This window comes from Hibiscus syriacus, unplaced genomic scaffold (genome assembly GCF_006381635.1).
Source record: "Hibiscus syriacus cultivar Baekdansim isolate YM2019G1 unplaced genomic scaffold, ASM638163v2 tig00110890_pilon, whole genome shotgun sequence".
In the NCBI taxonomy this organism is placed as follows: domain Eukaryota; kingdom Viridiplantae; phylum Streptophyta; class Magnoliopsida; order Malvales; family Malvaceae; genus Hibiscus; species Hibiscus syriacus.
The window spans coordinates 3,803,740-3,823,743 of record NW_024062900.1 but is presented as its reverse complement, the minus strand read 5'-3'; the positions used below and the strand labels follow the sequence as shown (position 1 = coordinate 3,823,743).

The window sequence follows — 20,004 nt, the reverse complement described above, 5'->3', positions numbered from 1 at the left end:
TAGTTTTGATAACTTACGGATTTTTGGTTGTCCTGCTTATGTGCATGTATATGCTGATGAGAGATCCAAACTTGATGCAAAATCGAAGGAGTACATTTTTCTGGGTTACAAGAAAGGTGTCAAAGGATTCAAGTTCTGGGATCCAGTTGCGAAGAAAATTGTGACCAGTAGAGATGTTGTTTTTGATGAACAAACCATGTTGCAACAGAAGAAAGACACGACAGTGGTGGATTTCGAGCAGTTTCCAGTTGAGAAACCAGAAACGTCTCAACCGACTTCTGGTGGTTCTACTACGGATGATTTACAGGATTATAGTCTCGCCAGAGACAGGGTGAGACGGACGAATATAAAGCCTCCGAGTAGATTGGGTTTTGAAGACTTGGTCTCTTTTGCACATATTGTTAGCAGTGATGATCCGGTTACTTTTCATGATGATGTTACTAGTCAGGAAAACGAAAAGTGGATGGCAGCCATGGTTGAGGAGATGGAGTCTTTGAATCACAATCGTACATGGGAGTTGGTTCCCCTTCCTGAGGGTAAAAAGCCGATTGGTTGCAAATGGATGTATAAGAAGAAACCAGTAGTAACAGAAAAGAGGGGAGAAGTTCAAGGTTCATATGGTAGCAAAGGGTTTTTCACAGCAAAAGGAGTGATTATGATGAAATCTTTTCTCCTGTGATCAGACACACTTCAATCCGAGCAGTACTTATATTGGTGGCCAGTTGGGATTTGCATTTAGAGCATATGGATGTTAAAACTGTTTTTTTGCATGGTGATTTAGAGGAGCAGATCTACATGTGGCAACCTGAAGGTTTCACTCAACCTGGAAACGAGCATTTAGTTTGCAGATTGAAGAAATCTTTGTACGGGTTGAAACAGTCTCCGAGATAGTGGTATAAACGGTTTGACTTCTATATGATCAAGATTGGCTACAACTAATGTGAGTATGATTGTTGTGTCTATGTTAAGAGCCTTGATGGTGGTTCTTTTATTTTTCTATTACTGTATGTTGATGATATGTTGATTGCTGCAAAGAACATGGATGATGTTATCGGTTTGAAAACTTTATTGAGTCAGGAATTTGATATGAAAGATTTAGGTGCTGCAAAGAAAATTCTTGGAATGGAAATTTGCAGGGACAGAGACTCAAGGAAACTGTGGCTATCTCAACGGGGTTAGTTAAAAAATGCTAGAAGGTTTGCGATGAGCAGCGCAAAACCAGTTAGCACTCCATTGGCGAACCACTTTAAGCTCTCATCAGAACAGTGCCCTAAGACAAATAAGAAAGCTGAAGATATGGCAAAGGTTCCGTATTCTAATGCTGTTGGCTGCTTGATGTATGCAATGGTATGTACTCGTCCTGATTTAGCTCATGTTGTTAGTCAAGGTTGTAGGATATGTGGATTCAGACTATGCAGGTGACTTGGATAATAGAAGATCTACGACAGGGTATGTTTTTACTCTTGGTGGACGACCTATTTGTTGGAAGTCTACTATTCAATCTATTGTGACATTATCTACAACTGAAGCTGAGTACATGGGCAGCGGCTGAAGCTGCAAAAGAAGCTTTATGGCTTACTGGTTTAGTGAAGGAGTTGGGTGTTCAGCAAGGTGGAGTCCAGCTGCTTTGCGACAATCAAAGTGCTATTCACTTAGCTAAGAATCATGTATATCGTGTTAGAACTAAGCACATTGATGTACGTTTTCACAAGATCAGAGAGTTGGTTGCATCTGGAGAGATTTTGTTTCAGAAGGTACACACTGATGAGAATGTCGCTGATATGTTCACCAAGCCAGTTACAACAGACAAGTGCAAGCATTGCTTGGACTTGTTGAATGTTTCAAGTTGTTAAAGAAGTAAGGTAACCCAACCCACATTGAATGTTTCCTAAGGGGAAGGATATTCGTCAAGGTGGAGATTTGTAAGGTATGGCTCATAAATATACCGGTAAAGAGGACAGAGGATGGAGCGGAGTGAGCGAACATCAATTGTCCTTACAAAGAAAGTCTTGTAGAGGGGGTTACGATTATGTGGGTTGGGGGTGCGGGGGCTGTGCCCCGCGGTACGGTACAGGGTTAATTTTGTAATTATGTACCAGGGTTTTCTATTATAAATAGAGATATAACCTAAACCTATTATCATTGAATAAAAATTTTCTAGCGCCGCTTAGGCACCGAGGACGTAAGCACATTGCCGAACCTCGTTAAAATTCTTATGTTCTTTCGTTTACTTTGCCCGATTTATCAACAATTTCCCATTTCCCAACATATATATTCTCATTATCCTTGTTCTTCAGGTTTTAGAGATTCGTCCTGTGATTGATTGGAATAAAGGGAAGGCAGTTGAATTTCTGCTTGAATCCCTGGGTAATTCTCGTTCCCTCCAATCACCGGTATTTGATGTTGATAAAATATGGCTTAGCTTATCGATGTAATTTATGTGATGCAGGATTAAGTGGTAGAGATGATGTGCTCGCTATCTATATCGGAGACGACAAGACTGATGAGGATGCATTCAAGGCAAGTATATAAACTAGAATTGCTGATTTCTTTGAAAATTTCTCCAGACTCTAAGTAGAGTTTAAAACATTGTGAAGCAGGTTTTCAGGGAATCAAATCTGGGGTTATGGGATATTGGTGTCTTCGGTTCCCAAAGAAAGCAAGGCATTTTTCTCTCTGAGGGAACCATCAGAGGTAAAGCGAAACGTTGATATTTCATTTGTTTGAAAGCAAAGCTAACGGGGGTTATGGTGCAGGTGAAGAAATTTCTCAAGGCATTGGTGACATGGAAGATGCTTGAAGAAAGCTGCACAACAAATTTTAAGGAAGGAGGAGCACTTTATTAATGTTCTTACGAGTTTTCTTTTCAGTTTGGATTCGAAATGAACAATGAATCCAGCCATTCCGATGCAAATGGACGTAATATTTCAAATATTGTCAGAATGTTTGAATATATGGATAACGAATATTATTTGAACCCCATGATTGTGAAGCAATTATATGGTCCGTATTGCTTCTAGCTTCTAAAGTATTTTTGACTCTAAAATTACTTTTTAAAAGCAATGTTAAACAGTGTCTCACTCTGTTGCATGTTACTTTATAGATCAGAAAACGATATTACATTGATGTTAAAATCAAATTAAAAGTATTAGCAAGAACAAATGAGATATTTAAACTATTAGACACTTATAAAATGGAGTTGAAAATATAGTCTCTGTGTCGAAGCATAAACGTACGTAAATTTGAGATCAACTATCGAAATAATTATGAATTGTGTTGGAGTTTCATTTGAATTCAAAGTGGCCTAAATTAAAATTTTTTCTTAATTTACTGGGTAGGTAATATGTACAATACTTGTCTATATATGTCTTCTGATGTTAAAGTAATATCCAGTTGATATGTCATCATTTGAATATGTACAATTTTAAACTATTCCCTCCAATTTTCAATTTGGCAATAAAAAGATGAGAAAGTATGCAGGTACCGTACAAGGTCGTAAATAATGGCTTGTGGTAGTGGTTAATCCCTTTAAGGAGGAGTTTATTTGACTGGTCAGTTCCGTCGAATGGTCACCATTCGTTTGTGACCGCCCCCAACCATCTTCGTCTCCAGTGATCTTCGAAGCCAAAGTGCCAAGGTTGGATTATTTTGGTCCCTCGAGCACGATTCTAAAGTTTGTTTTCCCAAAATCACCACGGAATATCGTAGATCTACAAAACAATCTCCGAACGCCGCGAACAACAAGCTCCTCTATCTTCACCATCAATTGTCCGATGGGGCTGATTCCAAGGTATTATGCTCACCATAGTGGATACATTCTCACCGTTAGGATTCTCAACGGTCGCCAAGAACGCGGTGAATTGAGGGACTCCTCCATTGGAGTCCCCTTGTTTTCCTCTTATTGGCTCCGGTTAGATGCTGGTTTGAACTTCCGTTTGTTTGTAGGGTTCTTACACGATGAAAGAATGGTCGATTTTCATCATCGCTGGTCGTCAAAGTTTCTAAGAAAGTGGCTGGCATTTGACGGTTAGGTTGTTTAGAAGTCTACCATGGTGTTGTTGGTGGCTGGAAACGATGCTCATGGCTTTGGAGAGGTGCCCTGCTGGGTTGCCTGGTGATGGGGGCTACTGGTTGCACTCCATTGGGGGTTTAATGATGCCCCTACTGGTGGATGATGAGGGCTTAATGATTCCCTGGTGGCTGAAGCTACGTACTATTGGGGCTAAGGGATGAGGTGTCTGGGTTGTTCGGGGCTCAACCCTGTATCCCTAGATCCAAAAAAAAAATAACGCTCCACGATACAAGACAAACTCCATACTTTTTAGGAAACTAAACCCTACATTCATGGATATAAGGACACTACCTAAAAATAATATATGTATTACTTCAAACCCTTTAATTAAAACTAAACACCATAAAAGAAAGAGAAAATAACCTCAGTGACCGAAAATTCCTTATAATATACGATTTTAATCAACTTTTTTACGATTTGCCAAAATGACTAACAAAATAGCAATGCGATCTCTAAATCGCAACACGATCTCCATTATCGCAATTCAATTTCCAGATTCGCAACGCGATTTTGACCATCGCATTGCGATTTTTGAAATCCGCGTTGCGATTTTAGATAATCGCAATGCGAATATATAAATCGCAATGCGAATATGTAAATCGCAACGCGATAACACTTGATCGCAACGCGATTCTGACTATCGCAACGCGATTCGGACTATCACAACGCGATAATACGTGATCGCAACGCGATTCTGACTATCGCAACGCGATAATACGTGATCGCAACGCGATTCTGACTATCGCAACGTGATTCTGACTAACGCATCACTGAATTTCAAATTCGCAACAGGTTTTAGTTTCGCAATACAAATGAGTATATAAATACTACGCAGCAGCATCAACTCATAACCTAAATCCCTAAATCGCAACTCATTCCATCTCCATCTATCACTCTCTCCGGCGACATCCGTTCCTATATCCAACGACATCCTTCTCCATCCAGCAACAGGTTTTAGTTTCGCAGCTCGTTTGTTTAGTAAATTAATTTAAAATAATGAAATCATCTAATGTTGATCATGTTTGGATAGATTTATGTTTTGGAGGGTCATGGGAGAATGTTCATGGTATTTACAATATGCCTTTACCCATGAATCTTCAACTAAAACTGTCATTAAAAAAGTTAACTTATGAAACTCTAATGTTACGTGTGAAAAAAATTGAATTTAGAGCCCTTAAGTGGATTTAGGCTATCTTATCAGGAAAATGTAAAGTTATTTGTTAACCGACAATGAAGATGTTGAACGATTCATTGCTTACATTAGTGTTCGCAAGATGATTTATATTGTGTTGTTGAACCTAGAAGTAGTGAAGTTGGGTCAGTAGCGGGTAGTAATCAACTAAGATTTTCAACCCCAGTTTATGGTGCTCAAATTTAATGGTTCCACTCAATTTCATCACCAAGCAAATTTTGTTTTACCACATTTCCAATACCAAACCAATCTCAAAACCCACAACCTTTCCCTAATCCAGATCCCAATCAACTTCAGCACCAAATTCCAGTTTTCGTATTAACCAGTTAGACGATGATGAGCCAACAGAAAAATTGTGAGTACTAGTCGGTATTCGAAATTTGATCTTGGTCAATACCCGGACTTTGATCTTGGTCAATACTCGGATTTGATGATGTTTCAGATGAAGAAACCGACCCTGCGTGTAATGATTTTGATATTGGTCAATACCCGAATTTTTATGATGAAACAGCCGCTGCGAGGAAGATGTTGTTGATGATAATGAGAGGAAGTTACGACTGTGAATGAACATGTTGAACATCCATTCTGTAATTCATATACCCTGAAGAAGAAAAGAAGAAGAAGAAATCCCAGAAGAAAAGTCCCGAAAATGTCACGGGAGTATAACTGGAATATGCCAGAATTACTTCAGATACTGAGAAGAGTTGGTAAAATAGCAGTTGATGTTACACAAAAATTATTCGTATCAGAAAGATGATTGTTTTGATACAAATGAAGACTGAAGATAGCTTGTATACGAAGTGTGGAAGATGGCTATCAACTAAAGTTAACAATCAAGCAAGATCGTTTCGAAACAAGGTATATGATGAAAAAATTGTACGTGGCGTATGATTGCAAGAGGATAAAAGATTGCAAATGTTTCAAGTTAGGACTTTATTGATAAACATATATGTTCAAGAACCCAAGTTTTTCCTCACCATAGACAGGCAAAAAAAGGTGTTGGGTGGTTTTGGCTGAGTTAATGTTTTGAATGGCGGTATCGTGGACATGAAATTATGACTGACTGATGCTCGGTTCAAGATTAGTATCTCATTCTCAAGCTTGGAGAGCCAAATGTATGCCTTGGAATTGTTGAGGGGGTCGCCAAAGCATCGTTTGCCCAACTGCCGGCTTATTGTCACATTTAAAGCTGAAAAATCTGGGTCGTAACTATCAAAACAGATAGAGATGGACGCTTTGAGTTGTTGTTTATCGCCATTGGTGCTGCGATTATATTTTCTTGTGTATATGATTTTGTAGATTCGTTCGTTTATTACTTGCATACGACCAGTTATTATAATTGACGGAGCACATTTAAAAGGTCGATACCTTGGAGTAAACTTATTAGCAGTAGCCATGCATGCTAACAATGGGATACTGCCAATAGCTTACGGGGTTGGCAAATCTGAAACCTCTGATGCATGGACATGGTTTATGGGGCATCTTAGGGATTGCATAGGTCCTATTAGCAATCTGACAATCATATCCGATAGGGCAAACTCAATTGACAACGCTGTTAGAAGGTGTTTCCCAAATGCTTTTCATGGACTTTATGGTGTTCATTTATATAAAAATCTAAAATCAATGTATGCTGGTATAAAAAATCACAAATGGACATACTGGAATGCTGTAAAAGCTTATCGGGAAGTGGATTTTAATAAGAATATAAATTGTTTAAGACATGTTTTGCCTCAGTGTGCTCAAACACTAGAAGATGTCGGGTTTGAAAGATGGTTAAGAGTACATCAACTTGGAGCAAGATATGGTTTCATGACGTCAAATAGTGCAGAATCAATCAACGCTCTAAGTCGTCATTCCCGAAAATTACCCATTACTATGTTAATGGAGTTTTTTCAAGCCTCTATTCAACAGTGGTACTACAAGAAAAGAACCATGCAGGTATTATTTCTTTAATTCGTAACTTATCATATAATTACTAAGTAGATTTATTTAAATTTACAGGAACATTGGAACATCGTGTTACACCATGGAATAAAAAGATAACGAACGTGTTGTGAGTCAACGTCATGGCGAGTTGAAAATGGGCTTGTCGATCTAAATGCAAGACGTGTAGTTGTATGAAATGCAAATATCTGGTCATCCGTGTGGCCATGTTATAAAGTTGCTCTTCATCTAATCAGATGAATCAAGCGCATATGCTATGGATTGCTACACTACAGAAGTATATCGACAGAATTATGCCGAGATTATCGACCCTATTCCACATCCTTCTGAGTGGGACATACCGATGATTTACAAACACTTTTCCACTAGCCATGGACAGAAGGCTACTTATGCCGAGATTATCGACCCGATTCCACTTCTGAGTGGGACATACCAATGATTTACAAACCTTTTCCACTAGCCATGGACAGAAGGCTACCTACCCGACCAAAAAGTCACGACGTATACCGTCTAAGGGTGAAGAGAAGAAGAGATCGACATGTATCGGTGCAAGGAAAGTGTCATACAAGGTTGACATGTGGATCACCAGTGCCATCACAATCATCTTTTCCTCTACCAAATATGGATCATTATCAAAATCCAAAGCTCATATGGTGTCAAGCAAAGGTTCAAATCGCAATCGAAATCAAAATCCAATCACAACCGGCTTCACCTTTTGGGACTATTAACTTAGGTGATTTTTAAATGCAACGTTGTATTATGTGTATTTTATGTGTAAACTTTTAACATTTTCAGTTATCCCATGTATATTAGTACTTGAGTTTGAACATTGCTATGATTTGTTCAGTTGTTATCACTTATTACACATTCATTTGACTATCGTAACACGAATATGACTATCGCAACGCGAATATGACTATCACAACGTGAATTTGAATATCACACGGGGTAATCGCAATGCGAAAATGACTATCGCAACGCGAATTTGACTATCGCAACGGGATAATCGCAATGCGAAAATGACTATCCGCAACGCGAAAATGACTATCGCAACGCGAATTTACTATCGCAACGCGAATTTGACTATCGCAACGAATAATCGCAACGCGAAATGACTATCGCAACGCGAATTTGATTATCGCAACGGAATTTGACAATCGCAACGAGAAAATCGCAAAGTGTATTAGACTCGCAACGCGAATGATGCAGATTGAAATCAACAAATCAACTTTTACATTTCAATCAATTAAACAAGCAAATAAGAATTATTTAAACATCAATAATCAACTTTTAATCAATTAAACAAGCACAAATAAGAATTATTTACACATCAATTAACAAATAAGAATTATTACACATCAATTAAACAAATCAACTCTTATTATATTATTTTTCTCATCAATTAAAGTCAGACTTTTAAGAATCAATTACAATAAAAAAAAGTGTACCCCAGACATTTGTTTATGCACATCAATTTCACGCAGCTCACTTCAGGATTAACCTGCAGAAATCAAACATTTGCTCAAACAACACTTTATACATCTAAAACCAACAACCACAAATTATATTGAATTCTAGGTACTTAACAAATATATCGTTCTAGCCATAAATGCCGAAACCACAAGCCTACTGCCCTCTATCTCTATCGGTGGGAGGTAGAAACTCTGTACTTCCTGTCGTTAAACGCTCCAAGCCATGCATACGAGGACCACATCCCCTCTGGCTTCTTGCATTTGTTGTGGCGTGGTCTCATCTCTGATAACTGTAATATTGAACTTCTTTGGCTTATTGTTTCCAGAATAAGTCCCAATAATTATCGCATCCAAGAATTTAGTCAAATGAGAGCTCCATCCCTTAATAATATCTCTCAATCAGACAATGATATGCATTTATCATGTTGTCATATACTATTGTCTTCAGGGATGGAAGCTGAAGCTCGACGAGAAGCCAATGAGTACGTTCCAAAACAGGGATAAACACCTACATCATAAGTAATAATTCAATTGTGCACTTATTTATAAACACCTTTAAAATATTTAAAAAATAAATACTAACCTTATCGACCTCCCACCATGCAGGATAAAGTTTAGCTTGTCCATTAGCCAACACATATGATTCCTGTCGTTGATTCTTCATGTGAACTACGTGAAAAGACGTCGGCATAATTGTATATCGCGTATGTTTTTTATTTTTCTTGATTTTCCTTATTATTAGAAGACGTGACACCCATGCATCAATATGCTGTTTACAAAAAAAAAGACATATATTAGTGAATTACATAAATTTTAAAAAAAAATTAATCAAAATGAATTATAAGAAGAAAAATATAAGACTTACCCCCCATCGAAATAGCCATTGTCTTCAACCCTTAATAACAGACCCCACCAAGACCGATCAATCAACAAATGCATATCATCGTTGAGTTTGTATATGTCAGCGTAACACCCCTGGCTCCGCTCATGTAGATAAAAATCAACTGCGGTCTTAGCCCAAAAGGGAATTATCCAGAATTGTTTCCGGTCGTTTTTTCCTCTCCACTTCATCTGCCGGAATGGTACTGGCCGGTAACTTATACGAAAGCCAACAGTCATCCATCATGTCTGGCACGGGAGGGGGTTTCTCAATAATTCGATATAATATGCCGTGTGAATCGGGCTCTAGAATGTTGGGAGGGACCTCTTCAACGATGACAGGGGCCTCTTGAACGGTGGGAGGGGACTCTTGAGGGATGATAGGGGCCTCTTGAACGATAGGAGAGGCCTCTTGAACGATGACAGGTGAGTCGGGCTTCTTCTTACGGAGTCTTCGCACTATTGGGGTGAACGGAGACTTAATTGTACGTGCACGTCGTCTGATGCTTGAACCCCGTCGTGCAAGAAAAACCCGACGTAAAGCATCCACCTTATCGGGCCGCTAAAAATAAATTAATACATAAATTCAGTAAATAAACAGACATGATATTAAACAGTGAAAACAAAGACAAATATGTTTCAAACTTGCACGGTATTCACCCAAGTCATTATTCTATCATAGTTCACAAAATGCATCAGATAACATTCCGGAAGTAAGCACTTATATAAACATTTAAAAGGACAACATATAGGTTTAGTGCATGTTTAAGGACAACATAAAAGGGTAGTAGTTTATTCTTCAAACTTAAATTTGCAACACTGTGAAGTTAGTATTTTTCTTTGTCTTTTGGCTGAAGTAATGCAATCCATTCAAGTTTCAATTTGCAGAAGAAGAATAGTTTCTAAAACTTAAAATCGCAACACGAAACTTAAAATTGCAACGCGAAAATGATTATTGCAACGCGAATTTGACTATCGCAACGCGAAATGACTATCGCAACGAGAAAATCGCAACACGAAACTAAAATTACAACGCGAAACTAAATTTGTGTTGCGATAGTCATTTTCGCGTTGCGATTATCCCGTTGCCATAGTCAAATTCGCATTGCGATAGTCATTTCCGCGTTGCGATAGTCGTTTTCGCATTGCGATTATCCCGTTACGATAGTCAAATTCGCGTTGCGATAATCATTTTCGTGTTGCGACTATTCTTCTTCTGCAAATTGAAACTTGAATGGATTGCATTACTTCAACCAAAAGACAAAGACAAATACTAACTTCACAGTGTTGTAAATTTAAGTTTGAAGAATAAACTACTACCGAATGAATTTACTAAGCAATCCAAAAGAAAAATAAGAATTTACTAACTTCAACCAAAAGACAAAACAAAGACAAATACTATGTTATTTTAGAACTGTTTAGCAGTATTGGCAGCAACCGAATGAATTTACTAAGCAATCCAAGTGAAATGGTTAATCTAAGTGAAATTACGAGTAAATCAAGTTAAATGAAAAATCTTAAACTTACCTCGTTGCGTAGAGTATGAACCTCATTATGCAACGATGCTACCATCTCACGTAGAGCCGCTACCTCACCACGTAAAGTAGATACCTCCTCACGCCATTCACCATTGTCATCGCGTAAAGTACTGACCTCCTCACGCAAGGCATTGACCTCATCACGTAACTCCCCTAACTCATCCCGTGGAGGTGGAGGTGGAGAACAGGGAGATAAATGCCGTGGCATCTTTGCAGGTCGCCTATCATGAGGTGATGGTGGAGAAAGAGGCTCGATGATGTGACAGAATAGGTTATGGCTCTTGTTGTAGAGGTGTATAGTGTGGTCGATCAGGTGATGGCTCTGGGTGAGGTGATGGCTCTCGAAGTGGAGGATGCTCATCATCCGTGCCATCAAAAAAATGCTTACTAGCTTGCCACCAATCAGTGGCAAGCTCAGCCTCCGTGGGTGTCAGCCTCTGTAATGGAGTGTTGGCCTCCTAACAATATAAAAGCTCAAATAAAGTTAAACGTGTACTAGTAATAACTTGTTTATATATGGTAGTATTTGTGTTAACTTACATCATTTATTGTCGTATACCATAGTAACTTTTCCCAAATCAACAGCCGTCGTTTCCTCTTCCAGGAAATAGCCCTAGGAATATCATTTGAAGTTTTGAATGCATATGTCTGCATGTCGGGAAAAGACTCAAATATCCAAATCTACAAACAATATAATACACAAATATTAGTAATTGTTAAAATAATTAATTATAATTTGGGAAATATTATATAGAAATTCTTACCTTAAAGGCCCAAATAAAACCTGACAAAGTGTATTTGGAACCATCGCCACGTAAACTTTTACGGTCATCAAAGGCAGACGACAACTTATTCCAGGTAGCTTTCCATAGATACGAACCCCACGGGAAATAGGTTACATACATTTAGGTCCTCTACCAATAATATTAGGTCCTTAGGAATAGGTTGTCTGCCCTCTCTGCCTAAAAAGCCGGTATGCAAAAGTACTAAAAGGCATACTCGGACAACATCGACGTCATCCATCCGAGTAAAACCATCTTTCTTATTAAATAATCTCGTCAAGTCGTCGACGTGTAAATTCGGCTTCTCCATTGACAGCTCAGTAAAAACCCGAGATAACCATGATGGGCGGGTAATATGACTAGTGTATCGACCTACATCATCGTGTCCAAAGCGTAGACCAGTGATTAAGCAAAACTCCTCCCGCCCAAAACACGTATACGCCGGTAGAAAATGAAACCATATCTCTTCATTACCACATTCTATACTCTCGGGTAGATCGCGTGTCATGGTCTAAAGCCACAATGGGTCACATAGCATCCACCCGGAAGTTGTACTTTCAGCCATGGCCCGAAGCAAGTATCCTCAAACAATTGTCTTTGTACAGGTGAAAGCTTCGACGCAATTGTAGTGACTAGGCTTATTTTATTCTTTAAGGTCAATTGAGCCGAAAAAAAGTTCTACAAAAACAATAAACATACCAAGTTAGATATACCAAAAACTACACTGTGAAGATATACCAAAAACAATAATAACATAAAGCGTAGTAGTTTATTCTTCAAACTTAATTTTGCAACACTGTGAATTTCGTATTTGTCTTTGTTTTTTGGTTGAAGTAATGCAATTCATTCAAGTTTCAATTTTCAGAAGAAGAATAGTTTCTGAAACTTAAAATCGCAACACGAAAATGAAAATCGCAACATGAAAATGATTATCGCAACGCGAATTTGACTATCGCAACGCGAATTTTGTCGTTGCGATTTTCATTTCGTGTTGCGATTCTAGGTTTCAAATGGTCATTGTCTAAAATTGAAACTTGAATGAATTGCATTACTTCAACCAAAAGACAAAACAAAGACAAATACTAACTTCACAGGGTTAAAGACTAAACAGTAGCAGTATTGGCAGCAATCTATTATTGAAATTACCAGTAAACTTATCATTAATTTCAATATGAAAAACCTAATAATAATGCAAAAATTTCAAAATAAAAATAATTAAAAAAACTAACCCTCGGTGGTTGATTTGGTTGATTTTCCATTTCTGATCGTGAATGATTGTGAGGGTGGCTCTGAGAGATGGAGATAGACGGATTTCGTGGGAGATGGGGACGGATTTCGCCGGATATGGGGACGGATTTCGCCTGAAATGGGGATGGATTTCGTTGGAGATGGGGACGGATGTCGCCGTAGAGAGTGAGAGATGGAGATGGGACTGAGTTGTGATTTAGGGTTTTAGGTTAAGAGTTGCGATTACGGGTAAATATTCGTGTTTGAAATTTGAAAATAAAATACGCGTTGCGATACTAATGACGCTTTGAAAATCGCATTGCGATTTTATATTATCGCAACGCGATAGTCAGAATCTCGTTGCGATAGTCAGAATCGCGTTGCGATCACGTATTATCGCGTTGCGATAGTCAGAATCGCGTTGCGATCAAGTGTTATCGCATTGCGATTTACATATTCGCATTGCGATTATCTAAAATCGCAATGCGGATTTCGAAAATCGCAATGTGATGGTCAAAATCGCGTTGCGAATCTGGAAACTGAATTGCGATAATAGAGATCGCGTTGCGATTTAGAGATCGTATTACGATTTTGTTGGTCATTTTGGCAAATCGTAAAAAAATTGGTTAAAATCGTATATTATAAGAAATTTTCGGTCATTGAGGTTATTTTCTCTAAAAGAAATACACTAGCTATGCAAAATCAATTAAACACACTTACATAAAATGACTCACATAGATTTCATATATCGATACTGCATAAATTATTACGAGGCATTTACTCGATATATCACACTTTGCAAAGACTATATTTAATATATCGATAAATCTACTTTTACATTAAATAGAGTACTTCTATAAAAATAAATCATTTAAACCTAGATTTGATATTCGAGATTATTTTCAAAATAATTATTTAATATTAAAAATCATTCGATATACTTTTAATACAAAATAATTCATAGAATTATTTGAAACGATACTAAAGAATTCAAATTTCGTAGAAAATCAATCAAATATTTTAAACTTAAAAAGAATAATTTAATATGAACTATGATAATAAATAAATAAAGGAAACCATTTTCGATTTGTTGGATTCAGATTTTAAAAAATTAAGGTGTTATAACTCTCCTCACTTATGAAAAGTTTGTCCTCAAATTTTTTATTGAATTCGAATATTATACAGACCTAACTAACATTTCACATTATCGATTTCTTTCAAATTTCTGAAACACTAATAATTTGGTCCTTTCACCATATATTGCATCAGATAGAACGAACTAAAATGATATTCAAAACATAACAAACCCATTAACTCATATTCGAATCGAAGCTGCCATTTCCATAGGGCCTCATTTCCATAATATATTTGACTAATTGATCTTCACAGTTCACATTAAGGTTCTCGAACAAGATGAGTAGCCTTTTTAGGGACACACGCTTAAACGAATCATTCCTGAATACTGAGAGAATCATCAAAGAAACACGATGACAAAATTTAAAAAAAAAATACGAGGAATTTCTTGTTCACAAAAAAATTTAAAATTTAGGAAAGAATCAGAGATGTTCGTAAAAATTTATCGAATTGAGACAAACAAAATCTTTGATTTTTGAAGAACATTTTTCTAACACGTTCCACGATAGTTCGACCTAAGCAAAGACACTATCAAGGTAACAACGGTGATACAATTAAATGTCAAATGAAATATAAACTAAATAATATTTTAACAATGATGCAAGCACTAAGACGATCAAAAGTCTTGTCAAACTAATATTACACAGCTTAGAATGAAATAGGCACGAAGTTTACCAATATTTTCTTCTGATGGAACTCAAAATGATATTCATCAAAACATGTTGAAAAACATAATTGAATGGATCATCTGAACATAACAGATTGTCTAAAAAACAAACTAATAGAAAGTCAATGAAGTGTTCAAAGCATTCATACACTACCAGTTCAAAATTTGAATTCACAAACATGGGTTCTTTCAAGAGTTTGATATACTACTTTGAGGTCTAACTTGATCATCGAACACTTTTCAAAATTGATTAAGGAACATCAGAGTATTCATTTAGCAAGGTTGGAAAAGCATTCATTTATCAAAGCAAGGAAAATATCTATTAGATTGCATAAGAACATCATCTAATGATCACATGTAATAAATTTTCAAAAGTAAGAAGACTTTCACTTATTGAATTAACGGAAGAATCTATTTGATCGCTCTAGATTTAGAACAAACACATAAGAACGTCTGAAGTCAACCATCAAAATGACAAAATTATGTCAAATAATCAAATTCACAAAAATTGTAGAGACATTTATCACAATGATCGCCTACAAGATACAATTGAGAACCTTCAACCTATAAGAGTTAAGCAGAAGATCACTCTTAAAAACATACATGTTTTACGAAATTTACTTACGAGTCATTGACTTATAGGGTAAACATGTACCTTTCTCCCACAATGACTCGATCAGTCGACTATAGTTCACATATATAAAATCTTAAAAAAATTGACTTCTTATCGTAACATTGTGTAAACACCTAATTTCGCCCTCATACTATTACGATCATACTATTATAATATATTTATATAGTGATTTATCTCATTATAATTATATTATATGATATGTATAACACATTTTTTATATTTCTTGTATCAGGCCCAATGTTATAATGTTAAACCCCAAGGCCCGGTTTAGCAGTCCCAAATCAACAAGCCCACCACGTTGAACCAACAGAAACCATAGGGGCCCTTTGCTTCAACTGATTCCAACCCTAGCGTCGCATCTCTTGCTTCCAGCCGTCGAAGACTCCTCGCCACACAGCCGCAACTGACGCCGTTCTTCTCGGCACCTCACCAACAAACAACCAAGCAAGGATTTTTAGGACTCTAATCTCTCTAAAAATAACCAACGCTAGTACTATAAATACGAAACAGGGAAGAAAACTGAAAAAAAAGCTCAAAACACTGCTAATCATCTCTCTTTCAAAATAGTAGCCAACTGAGCTAAAAAAACTCACACACACACCACTCAACCCGAAATCAGCGACCAAAGCTTGGAGTTCCTTGCAGTGAATTTGACCGAGCTTGGCATACAAGAGAATAACTTATATGCTGTGGTTCCAAAATTCCTTGCTCGGCTTTCAAATTTGATTTCTTACGACTCAGTTCTTGTAGCTTGCATGGACCATTTCCAAGAGAGATATTCCAAAGAGTAAAATACCAGGAATTCGAACCGGTTGAAGAACAAGGCTGGGGAAGGCCGCCTGGCGATCTGAGGTCTCTAATGTTTGGAATTTCGGCTTCGATGATGATGAATCTAATGGGGACAAAGTGCTATTGAACTTTGACCAACAAGAATTTGTCTCCAAAAGCAGAAGAGAGAGAAGGAATGGAGAAATAAGTCAAATAACAAAGCAGAAAGGGGGACCATGTTTTAATAGCTTGATTCATTTAGTCTTGGGAATATTATAGGTAAAATCTTCTCAAGGCCCTCTAGACTTTGTACATTTCCATCAAGGTCACTAATGCAGTTTTTTCCTTATTTCGATCTCCTAATTCTATAATAGTTGCATTTTAGCCACTATTTTCGTGTGTTTGGTATTTTGGGCTAATTTTTGAATTTTACCTTATGATTTATCTTTTTTTCTTTTTAGTCACTATGTTACATTTAGTTTAATTATCATTTAGTCCTCCATATTTCTTGGTTAATTTAATTATTAATTAATTTATTTTATATTTTTTTATATTTTCATTTTTATTATTATTATTTTTTTACTAAATTTCATTTATATTTATTTGTCTATTTTCTTTAATTTTATTATTATTATACTAACATTTTTTTCTTTCTCTTTTTTGCATATTTACTTTTATTTTATCTAACATATTTTTTAGTAGTAATTTCAATCGATCAGAGGTAAGTAAGTCGAATCGGGTTTTTAAATTTTAAATTTAAATTTTAAATTTTCGCAATTAAAGACAACCGGAAAACTAATTGGTACCGAAAGGGCGGTTCAAGGGTGCTAATCCTTCCTTGACAGTAACCGACTCCCGAACCCGACACGTTTCTGGTACAATGCAGATCAGGTAAGATGGTGTCTGACCCACCTACCCAATCAATTCCGGTCGAAGCCTAATTTTGGGGGCCCAACCGAAAGATGGTTCCGACAGCTTGGCAACTCTGCTAGGGAATAGGTAAGTAAGTTAGGCCAAAATTAAATTTCGGTTATCTTTTTGAGCGAAAATTGCAAATTTAAATTTAAATATATTTATTCAATTCCAATTATTTATCTTTGATTATTTTTTTCAAATAAATAGTTGTACTAATATTTTTTCAATGATTTCAGATTTTTGGAAAAAAATTCATCTTAGGCTCTATACCCGAGCTCCGAACCCTATTTAAGTGGGGGTGAAAGCGACGCCTTCGTGTGAATTTATTCACCATGCGGGCCTAGCAAGTTGCCTTCGGGATTCATATACCTTATGTCTTCGTGTGAATTTATTCATCGTGCGGGCATAAGGGAATGTTTCCTCTCGAGTTTAACTTAGTCCACACAAGCTTGTAATGGGCTTAGGACTAAGGGTCTGGCAAGCCCAAGAGGGCACCAGAAAGGAGAACTCGAGTACCATTTTAGAACCTAAACCGGGAGAGTACAGGGAATTAGAGCTCACCCCAAGACCTCATTCCAAACCTAAGGCTGCTTTGTTTCCTGTTTTATTTTATGTTCAAAGCATGCGAACTAGACAAATATGCGGTTAGGATTTGTTTGAAATTAGCATGCGGGATAGAGATCATGTCCGGGTAGGAATTCAAGCATGTGGGGTAGATATCATGTGGGGTAGGATTTTTCATTTTTATTATTGTTTTGATTTACCTCACTAACTCTTTTTATTTTTTGTTTTCCTTTATTTTGTTTTCATCATTTGCATCATTTAAAAGAGGTGTTGATCCACAAAAAACGTGTTTGTTAAACATGAATAATCTGCATTAATAGACAAAGGGGTTATAATACAAAGAGATGAAAAGCTCAGAAGTCCAGCCAGAGTCAAAGAATACTCAGGGGCAAAGGTTGCAGGGGCAAGACGAGGAAAATGTTACTGACCTGGAGAATCCCTTCAAAAACAACAAGAACAAGATGGTGAAACCCTAGCTAAGCTGGAGACCATTATTGATAAATTCCGGATGGAGGGCTCCGATGGCATTTTCGTTTGGAACAAGCTCGACATAGAGTGAAAGCCGGAGATGCAGTCCTTCGAGACCTTTTTTGGGGTAAACAACTATTCAGTTGCACGGTTCATCCAGAGAAGCCAGAGCGGTTCGACAAGTTATTCAACCAGTGACAGACGAAGGCAGAAGACTAGTCAATATATCAGAAGCTGTCAGGATATTTTTGTCTATTAAAAGATAAAACACTTTTGTCCCCAATAAGGATTATTCCTAATAACATACACATTTTTTGGATCAATGCCTCGAACATTGCATGCATCATGCATTCTTTCATATTTCACATTACTTTTCTCTTTTTTATTACATTCACATATCTAATAAAAAATGAGAACATTTCGATCCTATGACATATAAGGAGCTTTACCAACAGTTGTTGACGTATATGTGGTGTCACCATATCCAGAGAAATCCATGAAGCCCCATACCCCAGGTAGTATGATGAGAACGCTCATTGCGAATATCATAGCGGTGTCCTAGGGTGCACTATCGAGAACTACTCCACATTCAAGAGAATCGTACAGAAAATACATAACAAGAATTGGATCGGCTTCAACAACTCGAGGGCATCCAAGTGAGAAAGATCATTTCATCATTTGAGGCATTCTGTTTGAGTTTGTTTTTTCATTTTATCTTAAGTTTTTGTAAGAACATTTGAATAAATTTATGTTACTTTAATGATGACGAGCAATGAATCACATTTGAAAACTTACAATTCTTTGAATATCAACTGAATTAAGAAGCTCTGTAAATGGTTCAAAGTTATGAATCCTTGACAAAGTAACATGATTTAAAACAAGGACCTTGACCTTACCCATAATATACCCTTAAATACCGTACCCTGCTCTTGCAATTAGCCAATTTAACATTTTCCTTTCATAAGGTGCGAACAACATGGGGCATCCTTTTGCATATGACATTACTATGTTTTTATTTAATACGTTCAGTGATGATAATAATCTTCACAGATGGAATAATTGAGTAAGCAAATCTAGTTTAGGCCAGTTGCTTGGAAATTGAACTCTAAAGATGAGATTCCTTGACTTTTAACAACACTTAGGCTATAACAGGTTCTTCTTGACAATCTTAAGAAATTAAATCCGTAAAAACTGAGCTATTCCGCTAAGGCAATTGGTTATAGAAGAAACTCGAAAGCCCTGGTTTGATGAATAGATTGCATTCAAACCATGACATTGCTCGGACATTTGGCAATTCGGTGTTTGCTCCATTGTTTTTGTCAGGTCGAAGACTTTGTGATAAGATGAACCCTTCAGTTAAACCTGATAAAAGTGATTATAATATTAAGTTGTCCCTCTAAAGCAATTGGTTGAATGCCCCGGCTTTATGGATTCGGCTAGCCAGACAATGGTAAATTAAATCAAATTTATCTAAGCAAGAAATTTTCAGTAATGATGGACTAAGGGAATTAAGGAACACCTGTTATAGTCAATTTCACATGAGCACTCAAGAATTTCATTTTTAGACCGATATTTTTTGCACTGCCTTCGTTAGAGGAGCCTGCAAAGCTTAAACAAATGGAAGATTTCAGAGGACCAAAATAAAAGGTCTAGTAAGTGATCATGCTAGTTGCATCATTTTGTCCGCACCCAATTGAAATACCAAAGCATGTTGCGATATTTAAAAAAATGACATTTTGGGTTACCAA

The 20,004-nt window shown here is 36.9% G+C and overlaps 1 pseudogene; it reads left to right on the top strand.

Moving 5' to 3' along the window:
• The window catches only part of LOC120144573, a 34,457-nt pseudogene extending 19,257 nt beyond the window's left edge, over positions 1-15,200 (top strand).
• Positions 15,201-20,004: the final 4,804 nt, after the last annotated feature.